Raw genomic sequence first — 21,322 nt, 5'->3', positions numbered from 1 at the left:
TTGCAACGCCAGAGTGGAAGAGAGTCCAGCCCCTCTTGAGAGAACAGGTTCCAGAGCCCTTGCTGTGCGTCGAAGTGAGTCCAACTATATCTAGCCGGAACTTCTTCACCTCGCGCACCAGCTCAGGCTCTTTCCCTCCCAGCGAGGTGACGTTCCACGTCCCAAGAGCGAGCTTATGTAGCCGATAATCGGACCGCCAAGTGCCCTGCCTTCGGCTGCCACCCAGTTCACACTGCATCCGACCTCTATGACCTCAATGGGCCCATGAGTGGTGAGCCCATTGGAGGGTTGACCCACGTTGCCTCTTCGAGGCAGGGCCCCATGGAGACAGGCCCGGCCACCAGTCGCTCGCCATCGTGCCCCACCTCTGCGCCTGGCTCCACAGGGGAGCCACGGTGACCTGCGCCTGGGCGAGAAAAAATCTAGGTCCTCGATTTGTACTTTTCATAAAGGTCTTTGAGCTGCTCTTTGTCTGATCCCTCACCTAGGACCTTTTCTCAGGGGATCCCGAGGCGTTCCCAGGCCAGCCGGGAGACATAGTGTTCCCAATGTGTCCTGGGTCTTCCCCGTGGCCTCCAGGATGACAGAGATTCACCTTCACCAGGGGTGTCAAACTCAAATACAGAGTGGGCCAAAGTTTAAAACTGAACAAAGCCGCGGGCCAAGGTTGAACAAATTAACCTTTTAATAGGGACCCAAACAAGTTTTGCATTGAATATTGAACAAGCAAGGCTTATATAACTTTATAGTGACATGCAAAATGGAGTTTCAAATAATAATAATAATAATTAAAAAATATCAATTGCATATCAAATACAATTTAAATAAAAATTGAATGCCTCTTTTCTATTTGCAGCCTTCTGAGGTAAATATCAACATTAACTTTTTCCACAGGCTAATAAATTTGAAAATAAAATAACAATGAATAAAACAACCATTCAGGACTTTAAACTGCTCAGTTTGCAACACACTGATCTAATTTGATGTGCCCAAGCCAGATACCTAGCATCTTTTTTTAGATGCTAGTTCTTTAATGTCGGGGCTCAGGCTTTGAGCTGAGGCAACTTTCATTATCGAACGAAGGTGTTCAACAGTCATATCTCGTACACCCAATTCTAACATCATTCACACCCAGTCACAAGATATGTGCAGCTTCAGCACGCATACACAAATGAATGCAACGCATACTTCATCAACAGCGATACAGGTTACACTGAGGGTGACAGTATAAAAAACTTTAACACTGTTAGAAATATACGCCACACTGTGAACCCACACCAAACAAAAATAAAAAACACTTTTCGGGAGAACATCCGCACCGTACCATAACATAAACACAAAATTCAGGTTTTTAGGGCACCTCCTGGACAGTGGTAGTTCTGTTTTAAACCACTTGTCCTTTGTTTGTTTTAATTAATGGTTCTGTTTTTATTTGATCTAAAATATTCCATTCCATATTCCAACTATTTTGATTCCTTAAACAGATGGAAACAGAACTATTTATCTTTTTTGAGACGGGCAATTCTGTTTAAGCCTGTTATGAAAACTTTTTGATTTGAAGTTCCAACCTTTTCCTTATTCAGTTCAGGCTTTGTTCCAAGCGTTTATGCGTGCTTTTCAATCAAAAGTTGATTGAAGTTGAGTGACTTTTATTTCGCTTATTATTTGTACAGACACGTTGCTCACAGCCTCTCTTCTGGCCCCTGGAGAGAGCTTGGTGTGAATGATGTCCAGGTGAGACATTACATAATAGCATTTGCTAACTTTTTACTATTTTCTTGCCATACTTTTATTAAAATACATTGTTCACACCTCAGGGCCTAACAAAGCAAGGGTGCTCCAACAACTGTGGCGTGTTTGTTTTGATGGTAAGACCAAATCAGCATATTATAGCATTGCTGTTGTCTGTCAAAATGTTTGCTTGCTACATTAAAACCACATTAATTTGTATTGAAAAAAATGTATCCTTGGGAATACGCCTGACATTATATTAAGCAGTACCTCTTGGCTTACAGTACACTCTGTACATTGTAATGGGGGCCAATTGTGATTTCAGAGAGGTATGTGTAAATCGTGACACATTATGCTTAGTGTACAAGGTGTTATTTTTTTTACAACATATTAACATCTCTGCGATGAGATGGCGACTTGTCCAGGGTGTACCCCGCCTTCCGCCCAATTGTAGCTGAGATAGGCTCCAGCGCCCCTCGCGACCCCGAAGGGAATAAGCGGTAGAAAATGGATGGATGGATGGATATTAACATCTTCCTGCATTTCCTTCTTCAAAGGAAAACATGCTGCAAATTAGGAGATGGTGGTGTCTCGCTCTCCTGCAGAACTTCCCCATGCCGTAAGTGCTTTGAATATCACAAATCACAAAAAAAATGTTTTACTCACGGTCAACAGACCAACATGAATGTTTTCATAGTGAATGTATGTTGTCATTAAATCACTAAGGTCTGAAGAAGACCGATTGCAGGACAGAAAACGGCGACGAGTGCAAGGAGGGCTACAGGTGAGAGGTCATGTGATTAATTAGTCTTGTAGTCAACTATTGCTAGACTAAAGCGTAATTCCTCCACTTATTTCAATTACCTTAGTTTTACATCTTGCATTGTTATTGTGCCTATAAGAACCGCAATCGGTTTCCTTTCTAGACAGTGGAAAATGAACAGAACTGGAAACAGGGAACAGGGTTGCTTGTTATGGGCCAGAAAAATACCTTGATACTTGCCATTGTTAAACATTTATGGGAGCTTAAGGAATGTATTTGGCTAGGGTACAACATTTTTTTTCTTTACAGATCAAACATTTTTAGCCTGGGGTGAAAAATAAAATCAATGATGCAAAGTCTTCTGTCTTTGGTTTATTTGACTTTGCTAATATAATTGAGTGTGCAAAATAATATGTGTCTATACTCTTATGGAAATGCTATGGTTTAGATATATATTTTTTTAAATTGTTTTTTCATGGTAAAAAAAAATACATTTGACAAGTTAAAAGTAGGAATGTCTAAGTCTATCAAATACATGAACCTTTTTCCATACTATGGTTTATATTTTTTTAATTGTTTTTTCATGGTAAAAAAAAATACATTTGACAAGTTTTTTTTGTGTTTTTTTTGCAAATATTTGTATTGAATTTTACAGTTAAAATCACATTTAACAGTCATACTTTGGTCACGCAAAACCTTCATACAATCGCACATCCACTCATACCCACTCACATGCACACTTGAGGAGAGAGGTGCACTTAAACTTTAACAATTCAAGGTTTACAGTATAAACAGTATTAGAAAAGATACCCAGATATTGTATATATATATATATATATATATATATATATATATATATATATATATATATATATATCCATCCATCCCGCTCTGGCTCAGGATCAGCTACAGGCTATCCAGACCATAGTGGATGAACATTCCTCGGCATCAAGGATCCTCAGGAAGTGATCCCAAGATCACCTCTCGAGGACCTCTCCACCGTTCACACTTAAAAAAGAAAAGGAAAGTCACAGAAGTTGATCAGATGTAAAACAATACAAAATAAAAAGACACAAAAAATAAATAAATAAATAAGCAAATAAACCGTGGCAAGGCCATATCAGAAGTAACAAAAAAAAACACAATAATAGTGTAGGATCAATACAGAAAATAATGAAGATAATAAAAAAGGAATAAAACTACAAAAAAGATGGCAGATACATTTGACAAGTTAAAAGTAGGAATGTCTAAGTCTATCAAATACATGAACCTTTTTTCATACTATGGTTTATATATATATATATATTTTATTGTTTTTTCATGGTAAAAAAAATACATTTGACAAGTTAAAAGTAGCTTTATTGACGTTTGAGAATGTGTGCTGCCGGATCTCCGCCACCAGATGGAGCCCGCGGGCTCAACGTTGAGACCCGCCCACATTGAGGGAAAATAAGCCCCTCCTCGATCTGCGGGCTGCAGCCAGGGGCACTTGGCAGAAGCTGCACTGACATGAAACTGGGCCGGCACTCGTTTGACTAGCTGAAAAAAAAAAATAAAAAAAAATTCGGGAGGAGTGCTGGAGTCACTCCCGGGAGGGTTGGCAAGTATTAGAAGTAGCGGTGAATGCGGTGTTACCGCGGCACTGCCGCAATGTATAATCGCCGGTCCAGCTTTAGTGTTAATTTGATATTGCCTCAAGGGCCAAGTCAAATTACACGTTGGGCCAAATTTGGCCCACGGGCCAGAGTTTGACACCCATGACCTTCACTGTAAAAAATTACTGTAAAAATAAAAAATAAAATTACAGTTATATACTCCATCCATCCATCCATTTTCTACCGCTTATTCCCTTCGGGGTCGCGGGGGGCGCTGGAGCCTATCTCAGCTACAATCAGGCGGAAGGCGGGGTACACCCTGGACAAGTCGCCACCTCATCGCAGGGCCAACACAGATAGACAGACAACATTCACACTCACATTCACACACTAGGGCCAATTTAGTGTTGCCAATCAACCTATCATGTTCTTCTTAAATGCAGTTAAGTACTGTAAATTTTGTTGCATTTTTCAAAAAATATCGACCAGCAGTAAGTTACTGTAAAACCTACAGTGTAATTCAATATTTTTCAGACTTGTTTCTTGGGTCCGCCCACAATTCGTCCAACCGAGCTTCATTTCACCTGGCTAAATCCATCCTACTGCATCGTGTGTTTTTGATAACAAGGTAAGAGTCACTTGTACCTTGATGTGTCATTTTCTGTTTGAATTACTTTATATATATATTTATAAAGTCCAAAATGTCAGCATCACAGACACTATCGTTGACCACGCGCATGTACCGCCGCATGCTAGCTAGCTAAGTTTTCTTCTTTTTTGTCATAGTCATCATAAAAGATGATAACTTGCAACATATGTGCTACGACTTGCAGCAATGTATTTGCGTATGTTAGACACATGCGAAGTCATAGTTGTATGCCTAGTGTGCTTTCCCTAAATGCACAAGAGTTTTTTCCAACTTCTCAGCCTTCAAAACTCACAGCCGTCGTCATAAATATGGCAAGAGTAGGACTGATATGTATAGCGCAGAAGGTTTACCTTGTAATATTGTCTCATGTAGCGCTAAGTGCGATGATATACGGGCCCTTCTCCTGCATTTGAAAAGTCATATTACCGAAGGTAGGACAGTTACGTGCCCCTTCAGTCAATGTGAAAAAAGATTTACAGTTAAGTCTACTTTCACATCGCACGCGTCAAGGAAGCACTACGGCTACACTGAACGAAGTTTGACTTGATCAACAGCAAATCCAAGCAGCTCTTGTGTTATTAACACTGATGATGACTATTGTGATATGCAACTTGAGGATTCAGGATATTCCTGTTATGAAGACATGGAGGTCTACTTGCATTAAAAAAATGTTCACAGCACTGAAAAAAGGTTGAGAACCACTGTCTTAGGACAGTGGTTCTCAACCTTTTTTCAGTGATGTACCCCTGTGAACATTTTTTAAATTCAAGTACCCCCTAATCAGAGCAAAGCATTTTTGGTTGAAAAAAAGAGATAAAGAAGTAAAATACAACACTATGTCATCAGTTTCTGATTAATTAAATTGTATAACAGTGCAAAATATTGCTCATTTGTTGTGGTCTTTCTTGAACTATTTGGAAAAAAAGATATAAAAATAACTAAAAACTTGTTGAAAAATAAACAAGTGATTCAATTATAAATGAAGATTTTTACACATAGAAGTAATCAACTTAAAGTGCCCTCTTTGGGGATTGCAATAGAGATCCATCTGGATTCATGAACTTCATTCTCAACATTTCTTCACAAAAAAAGAAATCTTTAACATCAATATTTATGGAACATGTCCACTACGCTTTAACCAAGCCTCCATTGTTTTCTACATGGATAGTTGATTGACAGTTGGTGCCGTGTGGCACCGCCAGGTAGGGTCAAACCATCATGGCATGGGGGAAACTCTGGCTTTATGGTAATGAATGGAATAGCCTACTTGATTAGTTGTTCAGTTTATGAACTTACATTCATATTTTGTCGAAGTATTATTCAATAAATATATTTATAAAGGATTTTTGAATTGTTGCTATTTTTAGAATATTTAAAAAAAATCTCACGTACCCCTTGGCATACCTTCAAGTACCCCCAGGAGTACGCGTACCCCCATTTGAGAACCACTGCCTTAGGAGACTAGATGTAAACAGAGGAAAGAGAGAGCGAGTGAGGTGGCCATTCCAAATACTTTTAAAATGCTACCCATATTGGATACTGTTTAGGAACATAAACTGCATTTCTTGACTGTACCAGTTGCTGGTGACAAATTCACAATAAAACGTTGGATGATCAGCATGGAAGGTGATGTCATCTGCAAAGGCGTCCAACCTAGCTTAATCTCAGGGCTTGCTGCCCTTCTTGCCACCTACTATGTGTTCAACTTGGAATACCAAGAGGAAGGTCCTCGGACATTGGAATTTGTTCAAAGGTAAATCCTCTTGATACTGTTGAAATACTGTTAGGATATTTTATTTTATATTTCTCACCTCTGTTCAGGAATTTGACTTGTCATTTCCCCAATTGTGTGCCTTAAATCAATGACTCTTCTGTTCCTTTGTGTACCTTCTTATTAGGGACCGAAGCACCAGTTTGACTGTAGGATACAGAGAAGGTAGGTAATGTGCAGGTAAAGATATGTTGACTGGGTCAAAGAAGGAAGCACCTGTTTGACCCCAGGATGCAGAAAAAGTAGGTAATTTGCAGGTAAAGATATGTTGACTGGATGATGGCAGGAAGCACCAGCTTGACCTGAGAATGCAGAGCAAGTAGGTAATGTGCGGGTGAAGATATGTTGAATGGGTAAAGGCAGGAAGCACCAGTGTGACCCCACCATGCAGGGAAGGTAGGTAATGTGCGGGTGAAGGTATGTTGAATGGGTGAAAGAAGGAAGCGCAGGTGTGGTCGAGGCCATGCAGACAAGGTAGGTATGTGCAGGTGAAGATATGTTGTATGGTGAAAGAAAGAAGCACCAGTGTGACCCAAGGATGCAGGGAGGGTAGGTAATGTGCAGGTAAAGATATGTTGAATGGGTGAAGGCAGGAAACACCAGCTAGACGCCAGGATACAGAGAAGGTAGGTAATGTGCAGGTAAAGATATGTTGAATGAGTAAAGGCAGGAAACACCAGCTTGACTCCAGGATACAGAGAATGTAGGTAATGTGCAGGTAACGATATGTTGAATGGGTAAAGGTAGAAAGCACCAGCGTGACCACACTATGCAGAGAAGGTAGGTAATGTGCAGGTAAAGATATGTTGAATGGGTAAAGGCAAGAAGCACCAGTGTGACCCCAGGATGCAGAGAAGATAGGTAATGAGCAGGTAACGATATGTTAAATGGGTGAAAGCAGGAAACATCAGCGTAAATACACGGTCCCGTAGATGGAGAGAAAACATAAATAGAGAGAGGGATTGGGGAGGCTTTAGCATTGTCTTCCTCTCTGAATTTGTCTTAATGGGTTTTAGAGCATTCACTCATCTACAGCTGTGGTTATGGTATAGGCTCACATATATCCTAAAATTGATATTAATATTTGTGCAGTGCATATTCCTAAATAACAATGTGAGGGGGGTTCTGTATCGACTGCAAGTAATCTTCAATCACAACAGAATATCTAATATGCTTTCTCTCTTTTTTAGGCGATTCATTGGCGTTAACCCTGAGAGGGGAACAAAGGCTAGCCAGGGAAAGGTGGTGTCCAAGAAGACCGGGAAGCTGGTCCAGAAAAAGGCAGCAACTGTAAATCCTCACGTAGCCACCCTTATAAAACATCTCACAGACTTTGAGTGGGGCTTTATGTAGCCGACAACTAAACACTGGACTCGTGTTCAGTGTTTTGTCTCCAGTTAGAAATTAAGTGGACATGTTATAAATGTTAAAATGCTTTACTGAAAATAAGAAGAATGCACTAAATGTACTTTGAATGTATTTGATGCACAATAAATAATTGGTTAATAAAAACATAATCTTGCAAGGCCATTTCTCCAGTCATTTTTATGCCAGCAGATTGCAGGGATTTTGATTTTGAAAAATTAAAAGTTCAACTCATTAACTTCTAGTGGCATTATACTGTAAAGCTCAGTCTATAGTGCTTACAATTATTTTACTGTAATTAACTGTTAATGGATATTACAGTAGATACACTAAAATAACAGTGTAATGCCGCTAAACAGATGACAGTATTATGCTGTGAAGCGTATATTTGATACAGCACAGTACTGTGATACTTTTTACAGTAATAAACTGTAGTGATAAATCACAGTATGTGTGCTGTAGAAAAACAGTTTTATACTGGAACCATTAGCTGCCAGTAGGTTACTGTAATTAAACGGTGAAAATTCTTACAGTAAGGGAGAGACCCGCCACCCAGCGGAGAAAACTCATTTCGGCCGCTTGTACCCGTGATGTTGTCCTTTCGGTCATAACCCAAAGCTCATGACCATAGGTGAGGATGGGAACGTAGATTGACCGGTAAATTGAGAGCTTTTCCTTCTGGCGCAGCTCCTTCTTACCACAACGAATCGATATAGCGTCCTCATTACTGAAGACGCCGCACCGACCAGCCTGTGCATCTCACGATCCACTCTTCCCTCACTCATGAACAAGACTCCAGGTACTTGAACTCATCCACTTGGGGCAAGATCTCCTGCCCAACCTCGAGATGGCACTCCACCCTTTCCCGGGCGAGAACCTCGGACTTGGAGGTGCTGATTCTCATCCCAGTCGCTTCACACTCGGCTGCGAACCAATCCAATGAGAGCTGAAGATCCTGGCCAGTTAAAGCCATAAGGACCACATCATCTGCAAAAAGGAGAGACCTAATCCTGCAGCCACCAAACCGGATCCCCTCAACGCCATGACTGCGCCTAGAAATTCTGTCCATAAAATTTATGAACACATTTGGTGACAAAGGGCAGCCAACTTACTGCTGGCAATGCGGACCAAGCTCTGACACTGATCATACAGGGAGCGACCCGCCACAATCAGACATGCCGATACCCCATACTCTCTGAGCACTCCCCACAGGACTTCCCGGGGTGGCCACGGTCGAATGTCTTCTCCAAGTCCACAAAGCACATGTAGACTGGTTGGACAAACTCCCATGCACACTCAAGGACCCTGCCGAGAGTATAGAGCTGGTCTACCGTTCCACGACCAGGACGAAAACCACACTGTTCGTCCTGGATCCGAGGTTCCTCCTCTCCAGTACACATAAATAGACCTTACCGGGAAGGCTGAGGAGTGTGATCTACGATAGTTGGAACACACCCTCCGGTTCTCCTTCTTAAAGAGAGGAACCACCACCCCGGTCTGCCAATCCAGAGGTACCACCCCTGATGTCCATGCGATGTTGAGTCTTGTCAACTAAAACAGCCCCACAGCATCCAGAGCCTTAAGGAACTCCGGACGGAGCTCATCCACCCCCGCGGCCTTGCCACCGAGGAGCTTTTTAACTACCTTGGCAACCTCAGCCCCAGAAATAGGAGAGCCCACCACAGATTCCCCAGGCACTGCTTGGCCTGTCGGTATGCCCGCTGCCTCTGGAGTCCCATGAGCCAAAAGGACCAGATAAGCTCTTTCTTCAGCTTGACGACATCCCGCACTGCTGGTGGCCACCAGCGGGTTCTAGGATTACCGCCACGACAGGCACCAAACACCTTGCGGCCACAGCTCCAATCAGCTGGCTTGACAAGAGAGGCAAGGAACATGATCCATTCAGACTCAATGTCCAGCACCTCCTTTGTGACATGTTCAAAGTTCCTCCGGAGGTAGAAAAAGAAACTCTCTCTGACAGGAGACTGCTAGGCATTCCCAAAAGACTCTCACAATACGTTTGGGCCTGCCAGGTCTGTCCGGGATCCTACCCCACCATCGGAGCCAGCTCACCAGGTGGTGATCGGTAGAAAGCTCGCCCCTCTCTTCACCCGAGTGTCCAAAACATGAGGCCGCAAATCCCATGACACAACTACAAAGTCAATAATGGAACTGCGGCCGAGGGTGTCCTGGTGCCAAGTGCACATATGGACACCCTTATGTTTGAACATTGTGTTTGTTATGGACAATCCGTGACTAGCACAAAAGTCCAATAACAAAGCACCACTTGGGTTCAGATCCGGGTGGCCATTTTACCCAATCACGACTCTCCAGGTTTCAAAGTCGTTGCCAACATGAGCGTTGAAGACCCCCAGCAGAACAAAGGAATCACCCGAGGGAGCACTCTCAAGGGAATCCAAAAAGAGTGGGTACTCTGAGCTGCTGTTTGGTGCGTAAACACCAACAACAGTCAGGACCCGTCACCCAACCCGAAAGCGGAGGGAAGTTACCATCTCGTCTTCTGGGTTAAGTCCAACGTGCAGGCTTTGAGCCGGGGGGCAACAAGAATTGCCAACCCAGCCTCTCATTACTTGCAACGCCAGAGTGGAAGAGAGTCCAACCCTTCTTGAGAGAACAGGTCCCAGAGCCCTCGCTGTGCGTCGAAGTGAGTCCAGCTTTATCTAGCCGGGAACTTCTCCACCTCGCGAGGTGACGTTCCACGTCCCAAGAGCGAGCTTATGTAGCCGATAATCGGACCGCCAAGTGCCCTGCCTTCGGTTTCCGCCCAGCCAACACTGCACCCGACCTCTATGACCCAGCCCATGAGTGGTGAGCCTATTGCAGGGGGGACCCACGTTGCCTCTTCGAGCTGGGCCCCATGGGCACCAGTCGCTCGCCATCGTGCCCCACCTCTGGGCCTGGCTCCACAGGGGAGCCACGGTGACCCGCGTCCGGGCGAGAAAATATCTAGGTCCTCGATTTGTACTTTTCATAAAGGTCTTTGAGCTGCTCTTTGTCTGATTCCTCACCTAGGACCTGTTGTCTTGGGGGACCCTACCAGGGGGCATAGAAGCCCCCGGACAACATAGCTCCTAGGATCAGTGGGACACGCAAGCCACAGAAAGCAGGTTATATAAACATAACTCCAAAACCAAACATGCACGATGTCTAAACATGCCTGTAATATTGTATCAATGTGAGTTTTACTAGAATCGGTTGTTTTTTTAAGGCTTGCAAACACAAAAAGTTTTTTTTACTCAATATGACAGTAAGTTCTTAAAATGCTGAGATAATGTGAAAAAAAGCAATACAAATTTATTCCAACATAATTCCTAAACCAAACATGCAAAATGTCTAAAAATGCCTGTAATATTGAATCCATGTGAGTTTCACTAGAATCATTTGTTTTTGTAAGGTTTGCAAATACAAAAATTGAGTTTTATGACAGACACAAGTTAGTTTTTTTACTCATTATAACAGTATAGATGTCATACTATATATTAAAGTTATATAAACATAACTCCAAAACCAAACGTGCATTATGTCCAAAATTGCCTGTAATATTGTATAGATGTGAGTTTTACTAGAATCAGGTTTGCAAATACAAAAATTGGGTTTTATGACAGTATACTGTCACACTCAATATGACAGTATAACTGTCATACTAAATCCATCCATTTTCTTCCGCTTATCCGAGGTCGGGTTGCGGGGGCAGCAGCCTAAGCAGAGAGCCCAGACTTCCCTCTCCCCAGCCACTTCATCCAGCTCTTCTCGGGGGATCCCGAGGCGTTCCCAGGCCATAGTCTTTCCAATGTATCCTAGGTCTTCCCCATGGCCTCCTGCCGTTCGGACCTAGGGAGGTGTTCGGGTGGCATCCTGAGCAGATGCCCGAACCACCTCATCTGGCTCCTCTCAATGTGGAGGAGCAGCGGCTTTACACTGAGTTCCTCCCAGATGACAGAGCTTCTCACCCTATCTCTAAGGGAGAGACCCACCACCCGGCGGAGGAAACTCATTTCGGCCGCTTGTACCCGTGACCTTGTCCTTTCGGTCATAACCCAAAGCTCATGACCATAGGTGAGGATGGGAACGTTGATCGACCGGTAAATTGAAAGCTTTTCCTTCTGGCTCAGCTCCTTCTTCACCACAACGGATCGATATAGCGTCCTCATTACTGAAGACGCCGCACCGATCCGCCTGTAGATCTCACAATCCACTCTATCCTCACTCGTGAACAAGACTCCTAGGTACTTTAACTCCTTCACTTGGGGCAAGATCTCTTTCCCAACCTCGAGATGGCACTCCACCCTTTCCCGGGCGAGAACCATGGACTCGGACTTGGAGGTGCTGATTCTCATCCCAGTCGCTTCACTGCGAACCGATCCAATGAAAGCTGCAGATCTTGGCCAGTTGAAGCCATCAGGACCACATCATCTGCAAAAAGCAGAGACCTAATCCTGCAGCCACCAAACCAGGCGCAGTCATGGCGTTGAGGGGATCCTCAAAGCCATGACTGCGCCTAGATATTCTGTCCATTAAAGTTATGAACAGAATCGGTGACAAAGGGCAGCCTTGGCGGAGTCCAACCCTCACTGGAAAGGGGTCCGACATACTGCCGGCAATGCGGACCAAGCTCTGACACTGATCATACAGGGAGACACCCGCCACAATCAGACATGCCGATACTCCATACTCTCTGAGCACTCCCCACAGGATTTACCGGGGACCAAGGTCGAATGTCTTCTCCAAGTCCACAAAACTTATGTAGACTGGTTGGGCAAACTCCCATGCACACTCAAGGACCCTGCCGAGAGTATAGAGCTGGTCTACCGTTCCACGACCAGGACGAAAACCACACTGTTCGTCCTGGATCCGAGGTTCCTCCTCTCCATTACACATGAATAGACCTTACCGGGAAGGCTGAGGAGTGTGATCTACGATATTTGGAACACACCCTCCGGTTCCCCTTCTTAAAGAGAGGTACCACCACCCCGGTCTGCCAATCCAGAGGTACCGCCCCCGATGTAGACGCAATGTTGCAGAGTCTTGTCAACCAAGACTGCCCCACAGCATCCAGAGCCTTAAGGAACTCCGGACGGAGCTAATATCCCCGGGGCCTTGCCACCGAGGAGCTTTTTAACTACCTTGGCAACCTCAGCCCCAGAAATAGGAGAGCCCACCACAGACTTCCCAGGCACTTCCTCATAGGAAGACGTGTTGGTGGGACTGAGGAGGTCTCGCTTGGCCTGTCGGTATACCCACTGCCTCTGGAGTCCCATGAGCCAAAAGGACCCGGTGGCTCTTTCTTCAGCTTGACAGCATCCCTCACTGCTGGTGGATTACCGCCACGACAGGCACCAAACACCTTGCGGCCACAGCTTCAATCAGCTGGCTCAACAAGAGAGGAACGGAACATGGTCCACTCAGACTCAATGTCCAGCACCTCCCTCGTGACATGTTCAAAGTTCTTCCGGACATGTTCAAAGTTCTTCAGGAGACTCTGCTAGGTGTTCCCAGCAGACCCTTACAATGCGTTTGGGCCCGCCAGGTCTGACCGGCATCCTCCCCTACCATCGGAGCCAGCTCACCACCAGGTGGTGGTTGGTAGAAAGCTCTGCCCCTCTCTTCACCGAGTGCCTGAAACATGAGGCCGCAAATCCCATGACACAACTACAAAGTCAATCATGCGGCCAAGGGTGTCCTTGTGCCAAGTGCACATATGGACACCCTTATGTTTGAACATTGTGTTTGTTATGGACAATCCGTGACAAGCACAAAAGTCCAATAACAAAGCACCACTTGGGTTCAGATCCGGGTGGCCATTTTTCCCAATCACGACTCTCCAGGTTTCACTGTCGTTGCCAACATAGCGTTGAAGTCCACCAGCAGAACAAGGGAATCACCCGAGGGAGCACTCTCCAGTACTCCCTCAAGGGAATCCAAAAAGAGTTGGTACTCTGAGCTGCTGTTTGGTGTGTAAACACAAACAACAGTCAGGACCTGTCACCCAACCCGAAGGCTGAAGGAAGCTACCATCTCGTCTATTGGGTTTAAAGTCCAACGTGCAGGCTTTGAGCCGGGGGGCAACAAGAACTGCCACCCCAGCCTCTCATTAGATGCAACGCCAGTGTGGAATCTCTTCCACTCTGGCGTTGCGAGTAATGAAAGTTCAGTTCAGTCCAGCCCCTCTGAGAGAACAGGTTCCAGAGCCCTTGCTGTGAGTCCAACTATATCTAGCCGGGAACGTCTCCACCTCATGCACCAGCTCAGGCTCCTTCCCTCCCAGCGAGGTGACGTTCCATGTCCCAAGAGCGAGCTTATGTAGCCGATAATCGGACCACCAAGTGCCCTGCCTTCGGCTGCCGCCCAGCTCACACTGCACCCTCTATGACCCAGCCCATGAGTGGTGAGCCCTGGAGGGGGGATCCACGTTGCCTCTTCGAGCTGAGCACGGCTGGGCCCCATGGGGACTGGCCCGTCAATCGCCATCGTGCCACACCTCTGGGCCTGGCTCCACAGGGGAGCCACGGTGACCTGCGTCCGGGCGAGAAAAAATCGGTCCTCAATTGTACTTTTAATAAAGGTCTTTGAGCTGCTCTTTGTCTGATCCCTCACCTAGGACCTGTTTGTCTTGGGAGACCATAGAAGCCCCCGGACAACATAGTACCTGGATCAGTGGGACACGCAAACCACAAAGGTGGCGGCTCAGAAAGCAGGTTATATAAATATAACTCCAAAACCAAACATGCAATATGTCCAAACATGCCTGTAATATTGTATCAATGTGAGTTTTCCTAGAATCGGTTGTTTTTGTAAGGTTTGCAAATACAAAAATTAGGTTTTACTCACAATGACAAAATCACACTGAATATGACAGTTATTTAAACATAACTCATAAACTACACAAAAAAATGGCTAATAATGCCTGAAATAATGAATCATTGGGAGTTTTACTGAGTTTTACATTTTGCAAACACAGAAAGTAGTTTTTTACTTGACTGTAATGTTCTTAGAACCCTGAGATAATGGGAAAAAAGCAATAAAAATGTATTTAAACCTAACTCCTAAACAACACATGCAAAATGGCTAATAATGCCTAGGGAGACATGTAACGTTGTTAGTTTAAAAAAATGATCTTTTGTAAAGATATCAAAGACACAAGCTAGTTTTTTTTATTCAATATGACAGTATAACAGTCATACTAAATATGAAAGTTATATAAACATAACTCCAAAACCAAACATGTGTCATGTCTAAAAATGCCTGTAATAATGTATTTATGTGAGTTTGTAAGGTTTGCAAAAACAAAAAGTAGTTTTTTACTCAATATGAAAGTAATGTTCTTAGAATCCTGAGATAATGCGAAAAAAGCAATACAAATGTATTGAAAAACACATTTTAAACAAAACATGTAACATGTCTAAAAATGCCTGTAATATTGAATCTATATAAGTTTTACTAGAATCAATTGTTTTTGTAAGGTTTGCAAATACAAAAATTAGGTTTTACACATAATGACATTAAAACTGTAACACTCAATATGACAATTATTTATTTATAACTCCTAACCACACATGAAACATGTCTAATCATGCGTGAAAAAAATTATCTTTGTGAGTGTTACTAGAAACATTTTCTTTTGTAAGGTTTGCAAATACAGGTTAGTTTTTTTTTACTCAATATGACAGTATAACTGCCACACTCAATATGACAGTTATTTAAACATAACTCTTAAACTACACATGAAAAATGACTAACAATGCCTGAAATAATGCATTCTTGTAAGTTTTACTCGAAACATATGCTTTGTTAAGGCTTGCAAACACAAAAATTATTTTTTTACTCAATATGACAGTAATGTTCTAAAATTCTGAGAAAATACGAACAAATTAATAAAAATGATTCCAACATAATTCCTAAACCAAACATGCAAAATGTCTAAAAATGTCTGTAATATTGAATCCATGTGAGTTTTACTAGATTGAAATGATTTTGTAAGGTTTGCAAATACATAAATTAGGTGTTACTTACTATGTCATAACTGACAGTATATGACAGTTATTTAACCATAACTCAAACCACACATGAAAAATGGCTAATAATGCCTGAAATAATGCATCCTTGGCCGTTTTCCTCGAAACACATGCTTTTTTAAATCTTGCAAATACAACAAGTAGTTTTTTTACTCAATATGAATGTAATGTTCTTAAAATCCTGAGATAATGCGAAAAAAGCAATAAAAATGTATTTAAACATTACTCCTAAACAACATATGCAAAATGGCTAATAATGCCTGGGAACACGTATCTTTTTTAGTTTTACTGGAAAAATGATCTTTTGTAAAGTTTGCAAAGACACAAGTCAGTTTTTTTTTATTCAATATGACAGTATAACAGTCATACTAAATATGAAAGTTATATAAACATAACTCCAAAACCAAACATGTGTCATGTCTAAAAATGCCTGTAATAATGTATTAATGTGAGTTTGTAAGGTTTGCAAAAACAAAAACTAGTTTTTTACTCAATATGAAAGTAATGATCTTAGAATCCTGAGATAATGCGAAAAAAGCAACAAAAATGTATTTAAACATAACTCCTAAACAACCCAGGCAAAATGGGTAATAATGCTTGGAGACATGTATCTTTTGTTAGTTTTACTAGAAAATGTATCTTTTGTAAAGTTTGCAAAGACACAAGCTAGTTTTTTTTTTTCAATAAGACAGTATAACAGTCATACTAAATATGAAAGTTATATAAACATAACTCCAGAACTAAACGTGTGTCATGTCTAAAATTGCCTATAATAATGTATTTATGTGAGTTTGTAAGGTTTGCAAAAACAAAAAGTCGTTTTTTCCTCAATATGAAAGTAAGGATTTTAGAATCCTGAGATAATGCGAAAAAAGCAATAAAAATGTATTTAAACATAATTCCTAAACAACCCATGCAAAATGGCTAATAATGCCTGGGGACATGTATCTTTGTCAGTTTTACTAGCAAAATTATCTTTTGTAAAGTTTGCAAAGACACAAACTAGTTTTTTTTTTATTCAATATGACAGTATAACAGTCATACTGAATATAAAAGTTATATAAACATAACTCCAAAACCAAACATGTGTCATGTCTAAAAATGCCTGTAATAATGTATTTATGTGAGTTTGTAAGGTTTGCTAAAACAAAAAGTAGTTTTTTACTCAATATGAAAGTAATGATCTAAGAATCCTGAGATAATGCGAAAAAAGCAATAAAAATGTATTTTAACATAATTCCTAAACAACCCATGCAAAATGGGTAATAATGCCTGGAGACATGTATCTTTGTTAGTTTTACTAGAAAAATGATCTTTTGTAAAGTTTGCAAAGACACAAGCTAGTTTTTTTTATTCAATATGACAGTATAACATTCATACTAAATATAAAAGTTATATAAACATAACTCCAAAACCAAACATGTGTCATGTCTAAAAATGTCTGTAATAATTAATTTATGTGAGTTTGTAAGGTTTGCAAAAACAAAAAGTAGTGTTTTACTCAATATGAAAGTAATGATCTTAGAATCCTGAGATAATGCGAAATAAGCAATACAAATGTATTCAAACACAACTTTTAAACCAAACATGTAAATTGTCTAAAAATGCCTGTAATATTGAATCTATGTAAGTTTTACTAGAATCAATTGTTTTTGTAAGGTTTGCAAATACAAAAGTTAGGTTTTACACATAATGACATTATAACTTTAACACTCAATATGAAAGTTATTTAATTATAACTCCTAAATACACATGAAACATGTCTAATAGCATGAAAAAAATTATGTTTGTGAGTGTTGCTAGAAACATTTTCTTTTGTAAGGCTTGCAAAGACACAAGTTAGTTTTTTTAACTCAATATGACAGTATAACGCCACACTCAATATGACAGTTATTTAAACATAACTCCTAAACCACACCTGAAAAATGGCTAATAATGCCTGAAATAATGCATCTTTGGGAGTTTTACTGGAAACATATGCTTTTTTTAAGGCTTGCGAACACACACAATATTTTTTTACTCAATATGACAGTAATGTTCTAAAAATCCTGAGATAATGTGAAAAAAGCAATACAAATGTATTACAACATAATTCCTAAACCAAACATGCAAAATGTCTGAAAATGCCTGTAATGAACCCATGTGAGTTTTATTTGAAAGAGTTGTATGGTTTGCTATACAAAAATTGGGTTTTATGACAAACACAAGTTAGTTTTTTTACTCAATATAACAGTTTAGCTGTCATACTATATATATGAAAGTTATATAAACATAACTCCAAAACCAAACATGCATTATGTCCAAAACTGCCTGTAATATTGTATATATGTGAGTTTTACTAGAATCAGGGTTGCAAATACAAAAATTGGGTTTTATGACAGTATACTGTCACACTCAATATGACAGTTATTTAAACATAACTCAGTATCTTAGTTAGTTTTACTAGAAAAATTGTATTTTTTAAGGTTTGCAAAGACACAAGTTAGTTGTTTTTTTTATTCAATATGACAGTATAACTGTCATACTAAATATGAAAGTTATATAAACATAACTCTAAAACCAAACATGCATTATGTCTAAAAATGCCTGTAATGTTGTATCTGTGTGAGTTTAACTAGATTTAGTTGTTTTTGTAAGGTTTGCAAATACAAAATAAGGGTTTTACTCACTATCACAGTTTACTGTCACACTCAATCTGACAGTTATTTATTTAAACATAACTCCTAAACCACACATGCAAAATGGCTAATTATGCCTGGAGATATGTATCTTTGTGAGTTTTACTAGAAACATTATATTGTGTAAGGTTTAGTTAGTTTTTGTACTCAATCTGACAGTATAACTGTCATTCTAAATCCATCCATTTTCTTCCGCTTATCCGAGGTCGGGTTGCGGGGGCAGCAGCCTGAGCAGAAAATCCCAGACTTCCCTCTCCCCAGCCACTTCGTCCAGCTCTTCTCGGGGTATTCCGAGGCGTTCCCAGGCCAGCCGGGGACATAGTCTTTCCAATGTGTCCTAGGTCTTCCCCGTGGCCTCCTGCCACACCTCCCTAGAGGCGTTCGGGTGGCATCCTGAGCAGATGCCCGAACCACCTCATGGTTCCTCTCAATGTGGAGGAGCAGCAGCTCTACTTTGAGTACCTCCCGGATGACAGAGCTTCTCACCCTGTCTCTAAGGGAGAGACCCACCACCCGGCAGAGGAAACGCATTTCGGCCGCTTGTCCTTTCGGTCATAACCCAAAGCTGGGAACGTAGATCGACGGTAAATTGAGAGCTTTTCCTTCTGGCTCAGCTCCTTCTTCACCACAACGGATCGATATAGCGTCCTCAATACTGAAGACGCCGCACCAATCCGCCTGTGGATCTCTCGATCCACTCTATCCTCACTCGTGAACAAGACTCCTAGGTACTTGAACTCCTCCACTTGGGGCAAGATCTCCTCCCCAACCTGGAGATGGCACTCGACCCTTTCCTGCGCGAGAACCATGGACTTGGACTTGGAGGTGCTGATTCTCATCCCAGTCGCTTCACACTCAAGGACCCTGCCGAGAGTATAGACCTGGTCTAGCGTTCCACGACCAGGACGAAAACCACACTGTTCGTCCTGGATCCGAGTTTCCTCCTCTCCAGTACACATGAATAGACCTTACCGGGAAGGCTGAGGAGTGTGTTTCACGATAGTTGGAACACACCCTCCGGTTCCCCTTCTTAAAGAAAGGAACCACCACCCCGGTCTGCCAATCCAGAGGTACCGCCCCCAATGTTCACGCGATGTTGCAGAGTCTTGTCAACCAAGACAGCCCCACAGTATCCAGAGCCTTAAGGAACTCATCCACCACCGGGGCCTTGCCACAGAGGAGCTTTTTAACTACCTAGGCAACCTAAGCCCCAGAGATAGGAGAGTCCACCTCAGATTCCCCAGGCACTGCTTGGCCTGTCGGTATGCCCGCTGCCTCTGGAGTCCCATGAGCCAAAAGGACCCGATAGGCTCTTTCTTCAGCTTGACGGCATCCCTCACTGCTGGTGGCCACCAGCGAATTCTAGGATTACCGCCACGACAGGCACCAAACACCTTGCGGCCACAGCTCCAATCAGCAGACTCGACAAGAGAGGCACGGAACATGGTCCACTCAGACTCAATGTCCAGCACCTCCCTCGTGACATGTTCAAAGTTCTTCCTTATGTTTGAACATTGTGTTTGTTATGGACAATCCGTGACGAGCACAAAAGTCCAATAACAAAGCACCACTTGGGTTCAGATCCGGGTGGCCATTTTTCCCAATCACGACTCTCCAGGTTTCACTGTCCTTGCCAACATGAGCATTGAAGTCCCCCAACAGAACAAGGGAATCACCCGAGGGAGCACTCTCCAGTACTCCCTCAAGGGAATCCAAAAAGAGTGGGTACTCTGAGCTGCTGTTTGGTGCGTAAACACAAACAACAGTGAGGACCCGTCATCCAACCCGAAGGCGGAGGGAAGCTACCATCTCGTCTACTGGGTTAAAGTCCAACGTGCAGGCTTTGAGCAACAACAATTGCCACCCCAGCCTCTCATTGCTTGCAACGCCAGAGTGGAAGAGAGTCCAGCCCCTCTTGAGAGAACAGGTTCCAGAGCCCTTGCTGTGCGTCGAAGTGAGTCCAACTATATCTAGCCGGAACTTCTTCACCTCGCGCACCAGCTCAGGCTCTTTCCCTCCCAGCGAGGTGACGTTCCACGTCCCAAGAGCGAGCTTATGTAGCCGATAAGCGGACCGCCAAGTGCCCTGCCTTCGGCTGCCGCCCAGTTCACACTGCATCCAACCTCTATGACCTCAATGGGCCCATGAGTGGTGAGCCCATTGGAGGGTTGACCCACGTTGCCTCTTCGAGCTGAGCCCGGCAGGGCCCCATGGAGACAGGCCCGGCCACCAGTCGCTCGCCATCGTGCCCCACCTCTGCGCCTGGCTCCACAGGGGAGCCACGATGACATGCGCCTGGGCGAGAAAAAATCTAGGTCCTCGATTTGTACTTTTCATAAAGGTCTTTGAGCTGCTCTTTGTCTGATCCCTCACCTAGGACCTTTTCTCAGGGGATCCTGAGGCGTTCCCAGGCCAGCCGGGAGACATAGTGTTCCCAATGTGTCCTGGGTCTTCCCCGTGGCCTCCAGGGTGACAGAGCTTCACCTTCACCAGGGGTGTCAAACTCAAATACAGAGTGGGCCAAAGTTTAAAACTGAACAAAGCCGCGGGCCAAGGTTGAACAAATTAACCTTTTAATAGGGACCCAAACAAGTTTTGCATTGAATATTGAACAAGCAAGGCTTATATAACTTTATAGTGACATGCAAAATGGAGTTTCAAATAATAATAATAATCATTAAAAAATATCAATTGCATATCAAATACAATTTAAATAAAAATTGAATGCCTCTTTTCT

This window comes from Entelurus aequoreus, linkage group LG03, assembly GCF_033978785.1.
Source record: "Entelurus aequoreus isolate RoL-2023_Sb linkage group LG03, RoL_Eaeq_v1.1, whole genome shotgun sequence".
Taxonomy (NCBI): Eukaryota; Metazoa; Chordata; class Actinopteri; order Syngnathiformes; family Syngnathidae; genus Entelurus; species Entelurus aequoreus.
Note: the sequence above shows the minus strand (reverse complement) of the source record.